The sequence below is a fragment of the Halichoerus grypus genome, chromosome X (genome assembly GCF_964656455.1).
Source record: "Halichoerus grypus chromosome X, mHalGry1.hap1.1, whole genome shotgun sequence".
Lineage (NCBI taxonomy): Eukaryota > Metazoa > Chordata > Mammalia > Carnivora > Phocidae > Halichoerus > Halichoerus grypus.
In genome coordinates, this window is record NC_135727.1 from 118,053,242 (window position 1) to 118,065,708 (window position 12,467).

The following is a 12,467-nucleotide window of genomic DNA, read 5'->3' on the forward strand; positions in this document are numbered from 1 at the left end:
CTTCTCCCATTCATTAGGTTGCCTTTGAGTTTTATTGATTGTTTCCTTTGTTGTGCAGAAGCTTTTTATTCTTATGCAGTCTCAATAGTTTTATTTTTGCTTTTGTTTCCCTCGCCTCAGGAGATATACCTAGAAAAATGTTGCTATAGCCAATGTCAAAGAAATTAGTACCTGTGCTCTCCTCTAGGATTTTTATGGTTTCAGGCCTCACATTTAAGTCCTAATCCTTTTTGAGTTTACTTTTTGTATAGTGTAACAAAGTAGTCCAGTTTCATTTTTTGCATGTAGTTGTCCAGTTTTCCCAGCACCATTTGTTGAAGAGACTTGTTCCCATTGCATATTCTTGCCTCCTTTGTCGAAGATTAATTGACCATATAATCATGGGTTTATTTCTAGGCTCTCTATTCTGTTCTGTTGATCTATGTGTCTGTTTTTGTGCCAGTACCATACTGTTTTGATTGCTATAGCTTTGTAGTATATCTTGAAATCTGGGCTTTTGATACATCCAGTTTTGTTCTTTATCAAGATTGCTATGGCTATTTGGGTTTTTTTGTGATTCCATACAAATTTTAGGATTATTTGTTCTAGTTCTGTGAAAAATGCTGTTGGTATTTTGATAGGAATTGCATTAAATCTGTAGATTGTTTTGAGTAGTATGGACATTTTAACAACATTTGTTCTTCCAGTCCATGAGTATCAACTGCATTTTATATGTCAACATTTTTGCACATCATGAACGAATTTTTAAAAATTTATTTATTTGAGAGCAAGAGAGCGAGAGAGAGAGAGCATGAGCCGGGGCGGGAGGAGGGAGAGGGGGCAGAGGCAAAGGGAGAAGCAGGCTCCCCACCGAGCAGGGAGCCTGATGCGGGGCTCGATCCCAGGACCCTGGGATCATGACCTGAGCCAAAGGCAGATACTTCATCGACTGAGCCACCCAGGTGCCCCCAGGAGGGAATTTTTAAAAAGATACCAATTAAAATGGTAACAAGAGTATGTAAGTTATCTGGGAATATGTCTATGTAAGTTATCTAGGAATATGTCTAACAAAAATGTACAAGAATTCCATGGAATAAATTTTAAAATTTTATTGAAAGATGTTAAAGAAAATCTAAAGTCAAGTCTATGAACATACTAAGTTCATAGATGGGGGATTCAATACTGTAAGTAGTTCTTCAAACTGATGTATAAATTCAATACAATCCCAACAACCTTAATCTTGGCATGCTGTTTCTAAAATATATATGAAGAATAATACCCAAGGGTAGCCAAGATGCTCCCAAAAAAGAGAAAGTAGGTGGTGGAATTTGACTCTCCAAATATTATGTAACTGTAGTAAAGACAGTGTACTCCTGATAAGGGCTAGAAAATGGAACAGAAAAGACACCCCAGACACAGACTCATACATATATGAAAACCTGATATATGACAGTTATAATTACAACTGGGAAGGAAAAAAAAAGAACTATTCAATATATAGTACTGGGAAAATTGGCTATCCCTAAGGGAAGAGAATGAAAATAAATATATCCAGTCCAGATGGTTTAAGAAATTAAATGTGAAAGACAAAACCTAAAAACTTTTAGAAGAAAACATAAGGAAATATTCATGTGACAACTCTGGGGGTAGGTAATGATTTCTTAAATAAGACAGAAAAAGTTCAAACTTTAAAGAAAAAGATTGATACATTTGATTATATTAAACTTCAGGATGTCTGTACATAAAAGAGCTTCATTAAGAGAGTGAAAAAGATAGCCACAGTTTGAGTGAGGATATTTGCAATACAGATAACTAAGAAATAATTCTTACCTTATGTGTATGTTATCTATGTTACACACACACACACACACACACACACACACGTGTGTATATTCTATTGCTGTGTAACAAATTACCCTAATACTTACAAATTTAAAATGACACATATTTATGATCTCACAGTTTTTGTAGGACAGGAATCTGGGCGTGGTTTAGCTGGATCCTCTGCTTCAGGGTCTCATTGGCTACAGTCATCTCAAGGCCCCAACTGGGAGGGATCTTCCAAGCTCAAACTCATGTGGTTGTTGGCAGGATTCAGTTCCTCAATGAGTTGTTGGCAGGAGGCCTCCCTCAGTCCCTTGCCACGTGAGCATCTAACACATGGCAGCTGGCCTCATTGTGAGCAGCGAGCAGGAGAGGGCGCCAGCGAGGGAACCTGCTAGCAAGACACAAATCATGATGTTTCGTAACCTAATCTCAGAAGTGGTATCTCATCACTTTTGCCATATTCCATTTGTTAGAAACACATTACTAGGTCCAGTCTATACTCAAGGGGCGTGGATTGCACAAGACTATGAATACCAGGAAGTAGAGATCATTGTTGGTCATGGTAGAAGTCTATTGCAATATATATCAACCTAGGGGCACCTGAGTGGCACAGTCGGTTGAGCCTCCAACTCTTGGTTTCAGCTCGGGTCCTGATCTCAGGGCTGTGAGATCAAGCCCCACGTCGGGCTTCATGCTCAGTGCCAAGTCTGCTTAGAGTTTTCTCTCTGTCTCTCCCCCTCCCCTTCCCACCCCCCTCTAAGATAAATAAATACATCTTTTTTAAAAAGACAATATATATCAACATAATAGAAAATTATGCAAAAGACATTAACAAATATTTCATAGCCAGGGAAACACAAATGACCCACAAACAAACAAACAAACAAACTGAAAAAGCAAATGTCCAGCACCAGTAAAATGGATAAATCATGATATAACCATACAGTGAAATACTGTACAACAGCGAAAATGGATAAACTATAGCTGGACACATAAATGTGGAGGAACCATTCCAAAGCATAATACTGAGTGAAATAAGCAATTCACAGAAATAAATGTATGGTCTGATTCCATTTGTATAAAGTTCAAGGACAAAGGAAGTCAAATAATTTATGTATTTATATATTTCTACCTCTATCAGAGAAATGATGAACAAAACTAGAATAATGGTTTTCTGAGGTGAGGGACAGAATACTATCAGGGAGGAGACACACACGGGTTTCAAAGGCATTGGGCAATGCGTGTTTAAGTACATTTCTTTATTATTATTTCACCAGTGAATACACAATACATTGTTTTGTATATGTGGGTTTTTTCATGCTAAAAAACATAGGGAAAAATAAAAAAGCTCATGTTTATTGAGCATTCCTCTGTGCCAGTCACTTTGCAGATGCTTTCTTTGAAGGAATGAATCCTATGCTTTTTTTTAATGCTTCACCTCTCATTTTCTGTTTATTGTTTTTTACTTTCAGGAGCGTTTACCTAAAATAAAATAGAACATATTGTGTTTAAAGCAAGGGAAAAATCATGTGATAATAAAAACAAGGAAGAAAATACTATTAACTCAAGGAGAATTTTATTTTTATACCGAATACAGAACCTAAAAACATGTCATCTACTCACAGAACCCTCTGAACCAAAAGGAGCGACATGAGCAATCAGACTAGCTCAGAGTTTCTCATCCTCGGCACTATTGACATTTTGTGCTGGATCATTCTTTGTTGTTGTATCTGTCCTGTGCACTGTAGGATGTTGAACCGTGTCCCTGGCGTCCACCCACCGGATGCCAGTAGCCCCCCCTTCACAAGTTGTGGCAAATGAAATTGTCCCCAGACACTGCCAAATGTCCCCTGGGAGGCAGAATCATCCCTGGTTGAGATCCACTGAACTAGACGGTCCTGGCATATTCAGTAGAAGTGTACATATAGTGAACCTATCACGTGTCTCTTTCCTATTCCCTTGGTAGTTCTCTTTCCTTCATTTATTTCCTTGACATTTATTGAGGTACCTTCTCTAAGAACTAAATGTTAAGTAGCTTTGCTTGTTATATCATCCCTCCAGGTTTCTTTCTTTCTTTTTTTTTTAAGATTTTATTTATTTACTTGACATAGAGAGACAGTGAGAGAGGGAAGAGAAGCAGGGGGAGTGGGAGAGGGAGAAGCAGGCTTCCCGCAGAGCAGGGAGCCCGACGTGGGGCTCGACCCCAGGACCCTGGGATCATGACCTGAGCCGAAGGCAGACGTTTAATGACTGAGCCACCCAGGCGCCCCATCCCTCCAGGTTTCTTGAACATATTCATTTACCAGCAGAGATAACAGTGCAGAAAGAAACCAACAGTTTATAATCACAATTCTGTATTTCTTTATTTTCACATCATTTTAAAAATAAATGGAAAGGTTTATAGCTCAAGAGGATTCAAGGATGCGTTAGTGACCATTTGTAGGTTTTCACTGACCTTGAAGGGGGCCACTTAGGCCCTCTCCATCTCAAGGCTAATGCAGATTTTTTGAAGTTTTGTTGGTTTTAGCATATGAGGAGCTTTCACTTGTGTAAATTGGGTGACTGCTTTAATTGATTAAATCATAACCTGAGCTAAGTCGATATGCTGAAAGCAAGGTTGACCTGTATTAAAAATTTAGGGAAAGGACATTTTAAAAAGTTAATGCACGCACTTATATGCATGCATAGTTATTTTTCCTACTCACACACAAGAAAGAGTTTCAGTCTCTGTACATAGTAAGTGTAGGCTGCAGACTTCATCATGCCCTTTGGATGTTCATTTTCTTCATTTAGTCATTTTAAAGACTTTTTTCTAGCTGTGCATGACTTGCTCTTTTTCTGTCCTTGCTTGTATTTTTAAATTGTGCATTTACAAGGAATAAAAAGAAACTCCTAACTTGCAGTGTAATTGTGCACAAGGAGTGTATTTTGGTCCTTGCCTCTGTGTCAGCCTCAGAGTCGGGATGCTGTTGCCATGGAGACAGAGATGTTGAACGGGCTTCATCACCTTTGCCCTGCTATTTAAAATCATACTCATAGCAAAGCTCTGGCAGACACAGGGCTTTTTCTGGTAGGTCAACCACCTCCTCCCTTTTTCTCTTTTAAAAACAACAATTTGGCAGATTGATGCCATTTTTATTTATGACTGTTATAAAATGTAATGTAAATACCCTCTCGCACAGAATGAATGGGTAGCTCTCTCTTTGTGTTGTCTTTTTCCAGCATGAAACTGAAATTCCTTGAGAGTTTGCCAAAACCACTCCCTTTAATGGGTTCTACTCAGGGTTCTATCCTCTCTCTTGGCTTTCAGAAAGTACTAGAGCAGTGGGTGGAGAACAGGGAGAAGCCGAGGAAATTATAGGATGAGACAAAAAGCAGTAGAAGTTAATCACAGGCTTTTAAAATATTTCAACAAGCCCCACTGTGTCTGGGGAGTAGGCTACTCTCATACACCCCTGGCAGAGGAGTGGGCCAGTACTACCTTTCTGGAAGCAATTCAGTAATAAAAGCATTAAAAATACCCTGGCCCCATCAATGACAATTCTAGCAAATTTTTGTAAGAGAACATACATGCAAGGGAACAAAGATTTGTTTACAGGATTATTCATCACAGTTTTATTGATGCTGGCGGGAAACTGGAAATAACCAGTTCAGAAACATGTCCGTAAAAGGGGATTGGCTAGGGGCGCCTGGGTGGCTCAGTCGTTAAGCGTCTGCCTTCGGCTCAGGTCATGATCCCAGGGTCCTGGGATCGAGCCCCGCATCGGGCTCCCTGCTCGGCAGGAAGCCTGCTTCTCCCTCTCCCACTCCCCCGGCTTGTGTTCCCTCTCTGGCTGTCTCTCTCTCTGTCAAATAAATAAAATATTTAAAAAAAAAAGGGGGGGGATTGGTTAAATCAATTCTAGTACATCACACAATGGAATGCTAGGCAGCTGTATTAAATAATAGTGTGGCAGTCTATTTCTTAACCTGAAAAGCTGTTCAAGCAATGTCATTTAATGAAAAAAAGGGCAAGTTATAAATCACTAAGTGCGTTACTATTCCATTTAAAAAATAATTATAGAAACATACACCTGTACCCATGGGAAAACTGGAAAGTTGTATGTCAAATTTTGGTTTGAGTATTACTTTAATTTCTTTTTTTCTCTATTTTATAAGTTCTACAGAGACCATTACTTATATAATATTAAAAGTCAATTAATAAAAAAACTCATGCTTATATAAAATATTTTTAATTTAAAAAAATTCTAGGAGCTTTCCTTAAGAAAAGGACTTTTTACTCAATGTCCTGAGAATTCCAAAATTAAGTTACTACCTTTTGCTCTCAAATTGATTCTTTAAAAAATTTTCTGGACAGTTTATTCTTTTGGACCCCACAAAACACAGCCAGGTAACTCCAGTTACAAGCATTGAACCCACTGAATGTTTGAGCTCCTCTCCACCAGTGTCCAGAATAGCCCCCCAGAAAGCAGGGCTGGCACTGTCCATCACTTGGCCAGAACCCCTGGCTCCCCAAGTAACGGCCTCCGCCATTGCCAGGGCCAGCTCTCTGCGCAGGGGAGGCGCCAGCTGCCGCTGAGAATTGAGGTGAGCTGTAGAGGAGGGGATTTAATAGTTCCCTCTCTGCCCTCTGAGTACCCTCTCATTGCCAATGCAGGGATGGGGGTGGGGAATAAACCTTGAGCAAACCATAAATAAACTGGTGGCTAGGATGTGATTGTAACTCTCCATGCTTACACACACGCACACACACACACACACACACACGTGCACAGGTATTTGTCATTACCAATGGCAGTTTTTTCCAATATGACAGGGTGGGAAGGGGGGTGGGTGAGGGAGTGAGTATTCCTTTGTCACCTGTATTTTCTTTCCTAATGAAGACATTTTTATGAGTCCAAAGTAATGTGCAGAAGCATTTGATGTGAACAACTGAGACACGAGCTCAGTGCTCATTCCTTTCGTGACTCCCCCGCCCCCTAATTTCCTCCACACCATCACAGCAAACAAGAGAACTACTTGGGGGCACTACAGAGCATACAACACTCTAAACGAGATTTCCATGACCCACCGTAAAGCAGAGACACCATATTCACTGTGGAGATCTTGAAACTGCCTGGTGGGAGGACCAGCCTTTCTGTCACCCCTTTGCTGCTCTGGGCCCCTGGAGGGGTGTGGCCTTCATTATCTGACTGGCAGGGAAGCTGAGGTCCCCACGCTCCCTCTGGCGGGCCTCAAAACTTCACCCTCAGGTTTTCATAGACTGACTGCCTTCCAGCAGTCCAGAGGTGGCGCTGTTGCTGGGCGGGCGAGGCAAATCAAAGGCAAAGTGCCCCATCAGGTTTCCATAAACTGGAGTGTTTCAAATGGTAGCCCGTAATGCGAAGGGCAGCGTCTGCCTCTTTGGATTTTGAAAAATACTATTGGCCAAAAGGTACAAGAGGGAAAGGCCTAGAACAAAGCACTAAAACACAGGGGAGAAAAGATATGTCCATACTAACTACAAGGCAAACCGTTGCTTTTTAATTTCCCCAATATTGCTTTATATATGGTACTTTTTAAAAAGGGTCAGAATATATCTTTATTTACATTAGCTCAACAAAATTTTACTTAACCTCTCTGTACCTCACTATTTTCTTCTGTAAAATGGTAATAGAAATAGAAACTGCTCCATCGGGTTGTTCTGAGAGTGAAAGGAGTAAGTATGTATAAACCCCCTAAAAAGTGCCTGGCAGATGGTGAACGCTCAATAATTATTACTATTACCATCACTATCGTCATTCTTGTCATTACTGCACATCCCTCAGTACTGAGTCCTGAGTACTAAGTACTACCAGGCACTCTGCTGAGAGCTTTATGTGCAGTAGTTGAATCTTTTTTATTGCTCCAGTCATTCCATTGTATGAACACTATTATTTCATTTCTCCCACTGACGGATGTGTGAGCTCTTTGGATTTGTTTTTTTTTTTGGGGGGGGGCTATTTTTAACAAAGCTGCTATGAAGCATTTTGTACTTAGTCTTTACAGGACATATGTACCCATTTCTTTTGGGTACATACCATGGAGTGAAATCACTAGATCACTGTTCAGCGTTGGTAGATATTGCCAAATAGATTCCAAATTATTGCCAACGCTTATTTATTAAGCACCTATTTTGTGGTAAGCACGGAACCTATGGGTTCTGGAGCTAGAGACTAACCAGGACACAGTCCCTACCCCACGGAGCTAGAAATGTTTGCCCCACTGGATAGCACTTGAAACATCTTGGCTTTTACTCTCCCCTTCTCTCTCCCAGTGGAATAGTGTGAGTGCCACATACCCGACTGACGAGCCAAGGGACAGAAAATATAAGCAATGTGCTCATAAGTTCCAGCATCACAGAGCAGGTTGGCAGCAGAACTAGAATAAGTAGAGGAACAACAACAACAACAGATAAAAATGAAGACAACGACAGCAACCAAAAAATCCCACTCTTCCCTCTCTACAACGGCGACATAAACCTTCAAAGGGAAGCCATCCTCAGCTTTAGACAGTAGCAGGCGGTCCATGCCCCCACTCACCTGTATTAGACCAGTGCGCAGCATAATAGAGTGTATCTGAGACCCCCAGGGCTCCTGAAGCCCTTCTCAGTGCTTTTGAAAATCCCAGAATTAAGTTACCTGAGCTAATCCCTGGTTTGTCTCTGGGAGAAGGCAAACAAGAGGAACCTCAGGAGCTACCTTTCCCTCCATCCAAGAAAACTAGATAGCTTAACAAAAAAGAGAGAAATAAAACATTCCGGTAACCACAGTTAAATGTCTGATGTGCCACAGATGGGTGCATTCTAAATTCAACACAGGGCTGAATTGATATGAGCAGTTGGGGGTGGAGGGAATAGACCAGGGTTTCTCCACCTCGGTGCCGTTGAGTTTTGGGTTGGCTAACCTCTGCTGTCAGGAGGGTCCTGAGCATCGTAGGATGTTCAGCAACTTCCCTGGCTTCTACCCAGGGATGTCATTAGCACCGCCTACCTCCCATTTGTGACAGCCAAAAATGTCTCCATACATTACCAAATGTCCCTTAGGGGACAAAATTGTCCCTGGATGAACCGCTGGGATATACTTAATGTTAACAATGTGGGGCAGGGGCGCCTGGGTGGCTCAGTCGTTTAGCGTCTGCCTTCAGCTCAGGTCATGATCCCAGGGTCCTGGGGTCGAGCCCCGCATCGGGCTCCCTGCTCAGTGGGAAGCCTGCTTCTCCCTCTCCCACTCCCCCTGCTTGTGTTCCCTCTCTCGCTATGTCTCTCTCTGTCAAATAAATAAATATAATCTTTTAAAAAAAAAAAAACAATGTGGGGCAGTTGAATTTTTATATTTTCCCTCTTTTTAAATCCTGGAGGTGGGTCCTATTATGAAGCAAAAAGGCCAATATTTCATATCAAGGAAATTTGATACTCTCTAGATAAGTGTCAGGAGCACTTAGTCTTTTACTTCTTTAAGGGAGATACACTAGAATGCCAATACCGAGTAAGAAACAGAAAATCCCCTTTCAATTCTCGAAATGTCTGAATTATTCAATTTTTCAATACGATTTTGTTTCAAATTCAGCAGAGTAAGTTCTTCAGTCACCCCTGCTGAATAATGGCTTGCAATTGTGTATCAGTTGTATATTAATAGATCTTTTCCAAAGGTTTTAAGGTCTTTGAAAACAATTTCTTCTCATAAATGCTTTGTTCTTGTTGGTATTATCGATATGTATGATTTTCCCTATCCCCGATGGAAGGCGTTGGTAAACAGATGCTAAAATTGTGTTTGGACTTTGTCTAATTCTGTTCAGCTGGGTCAGGGGGATTATCATTTTCAAAGAAGGAACTTCTTTTCCATAATGGTGAAGGCTTAACAGTGTGTATCTGTCTTATTCATTCAGTTTAAAAAAGTAATTATTGAATGCCTACCCGGTGCTCTGCCCCCGGGGATGTAGTGATGCCTACGACAGGCTGCGGGAGCCTGCTGGTGGTGGTGGGTGGCTGCCCAGAGTACTTGATTATGAGGTTCTGTCTTCACTCAATGGCAAAGACAGCTATCATTGATTACTGATGTCTGGCGTGGGTGCACCATAGGAAATGGACGGTACCCTAACGAGTGTGCCATCCCCGGATTTCTAAGGCTTTGGATTCTATGATTTGCAAGCAATCTCCCTTCCTGTCTCAGTATAGTTTGGTGTGGGGGGAGTGAGGTAATTGAAATTTTTTTACTTTAGAAACAGGCTATATTTCCCCCCTGTCTTCCACTTCTAATTCTCTTGGTCCTAGAAAGGGATTTTAAAGTATTCCCCAAAAGGTTAGTTTGCAATATTTTCTGACATCCTGCTCCATCTTTGAAAAGATCAAATAAGGCAAAACTTGACCTCCCTTCATTCAGGGCCTTTTTGGGTAAATGATTTTCCAGGGCAATGAGAGATGACTGTTTTCTTAATTTTGAATAGATGAAAATAGACACCAATCAACAAACCTTTGGCTAAGGGGAAAAATCTCTTTAACTCACATTTTGCTTCAATTACGGTGAGGACAAAGGAGCACATTGCACCCTGTGCATGAATAGATGCTTCATTATTCAAAACAAGCATCAAAGAGCATTCCGTCCCCTATAGAAAATATGCAATCACTGTTTAATTCAATGGTAGGATGCAAATTTAAATTCCCAGAAGGGGAAGACTGTTAATGCCATTTAAATTGGTTGTAAATTACAGATAATACGCTTGAGACCCCCGAATACAGATTAGTGGAGTATTGCTTTAGGAATTCCATTCGACTTTGAACTTATTGTGTATTTATCTATGAAAAATAAAGCCATGAAGGCTTGTTTACATCTACATTTTATTGCCTATCTTTTTTCTTTCTGAAGCAAATATTTCACTTTTAAATGCCACAGAGATGGCACGGCATAATATAAGGAAATGTAATGATGTTAAAGACGGATTAGTACTCTCAGAGGCAGCTCTTCATTAACAAACAAACAAACAAAACAAAACAAACCTAAGAGAGGAATTTAATCAAGAGATCACGCTAGCTGACTTTTCTTTTGACTTCATTTCTATTGGTGTTTCTACAGCTTAAAAATCCCACAGTCACAAGACAATTGTGAGTTTCAGAAATTAGAGGCTGTGATTGTCTCTTGCTGCTAAAGTCTATCAGCCACTTAGAGGTTGTTTCTCATTTTCACAGAGTAACTAATCATGAGTGGGATGCCTGATGGGCGAGGCTTTGTTGGAAGAATTATTCCTTAAAAACAAGGGCTTTTCAGAAGGAGAAAATGATAGATAAAAATGGACACTTTTCAGCAAGGGTTTCTGAGCTCCCAGCTTGAAGAGAAGCAATTTCCCTCCTCCCAGTTCATAGAAGTGAAAACGTTCCCCGCCCCCCCTTGATGTGGTTTCATGTCTCAGGTAGGAAATAGGTTACTCGGGGTGATAGAAATAAATCAGCTTTGAGGCTCGTGTTCTCTCCTCTGGCAGTCTGTAGGGCGTGTTTTTATTGTGTGTGTGTGTGTGTGTGTGTGCGCGTGCGCGTGGGCGCATGCGCGCATGTGTGTGTGTGTGTGAAACTGAAAGGTATTTTGAAAAAGTTGCCATTGATATATATACACAGAATGCAGCCAAGCTGCAGAACAATGGAGGAATGCCTAATTCATTATGCCAGAAAATGGATTGTTACCATCAATACCACATGGAGTTAATCATTTCCAAAGAACTCTAATGCCAAGCTATCCATAACACTGCACCTAAATGGAGTAATGTTTTATTTTTTCTTTGATCTGTCAAAGGTACTTCAAGCTTTGCCAGGGCCTTAGAGACACTATCAACATTTCATTGTATAGTTCCTATGAATTACGCAGACCTTGTGATATCACAGAGGTTAACTGAATTTTTAAAATCGCTGGTATTGTTTTGTTTACTTGTTTGTTTATGCTTTATAAAATAACACAGAGCCTGACATCACACCCCTTTCTTTTTCTGGCTATTTGCATTTACATTAAACAGGAGTTTTTTCCTCTGTGCCCTTAAGGGTAAGGATGAAAACAGCCATTTGCAGCCCAAGGCTTAAAGAAAAGGTGGATAAGATCCAGCTAATCTGCTCAGGAGACTGGACAAAATGTGTGTGTGCTAGGGGGCAGATTTGTGATTTAGGATCCTTCTGCCTTTTCCTTGATGGGCTTTGGATCAGAACAATCCTGATGCACATAAAAAGTAAACGAGGAGTAGCTAGCTTCCCGTTCTTAAGCCCTTGGTGCTCTGTGCATCTGTACGTCTTTAAGCCTTATCGGGTGAGGCTGGAGGCTGGCCTCCTGCCCGAGCTGTGCCCACCTGTGCTGGCAGTCAGTGATTAGCACCGCGATGGCCATTTGTCTTTTCTTGGTCTCTTCTGGGTGTGGGTTTGGGACAAGCACACTGTCTTCTGGAAGAAGCCACTGACCAGCATTCCAATATGGTGGGTGGGGCTGCTCTAGATCCCCATAACCTGGCCCCCAGCCCTCAAAGCTAACAAGAACAGGGAGGCAGGGCAAAGCAAGTGCCAGACTAGGGGCATGAGGCCTGGGTTCTTGCCTGGCCTCTGTCATCTTTTCTATCAGATCTCTGGGCCTCACTTAAAAATGATGTTTTCTCATCCTGAAAGTGAGAGGAGC

General features: G+C 41.1%; 1 pseudogene; it reads right to left on the minus strand.

Moving 5' to 3' along the window:
- Window positions 1-12,467, minus strand: part of LOC118547068 (heterogeneous nuclear ribonucleoprotein C pseudogene) — a 60,267-nt pseudogene that overhangs the window by 1,556 nt on the left and 46,244 nt on the right.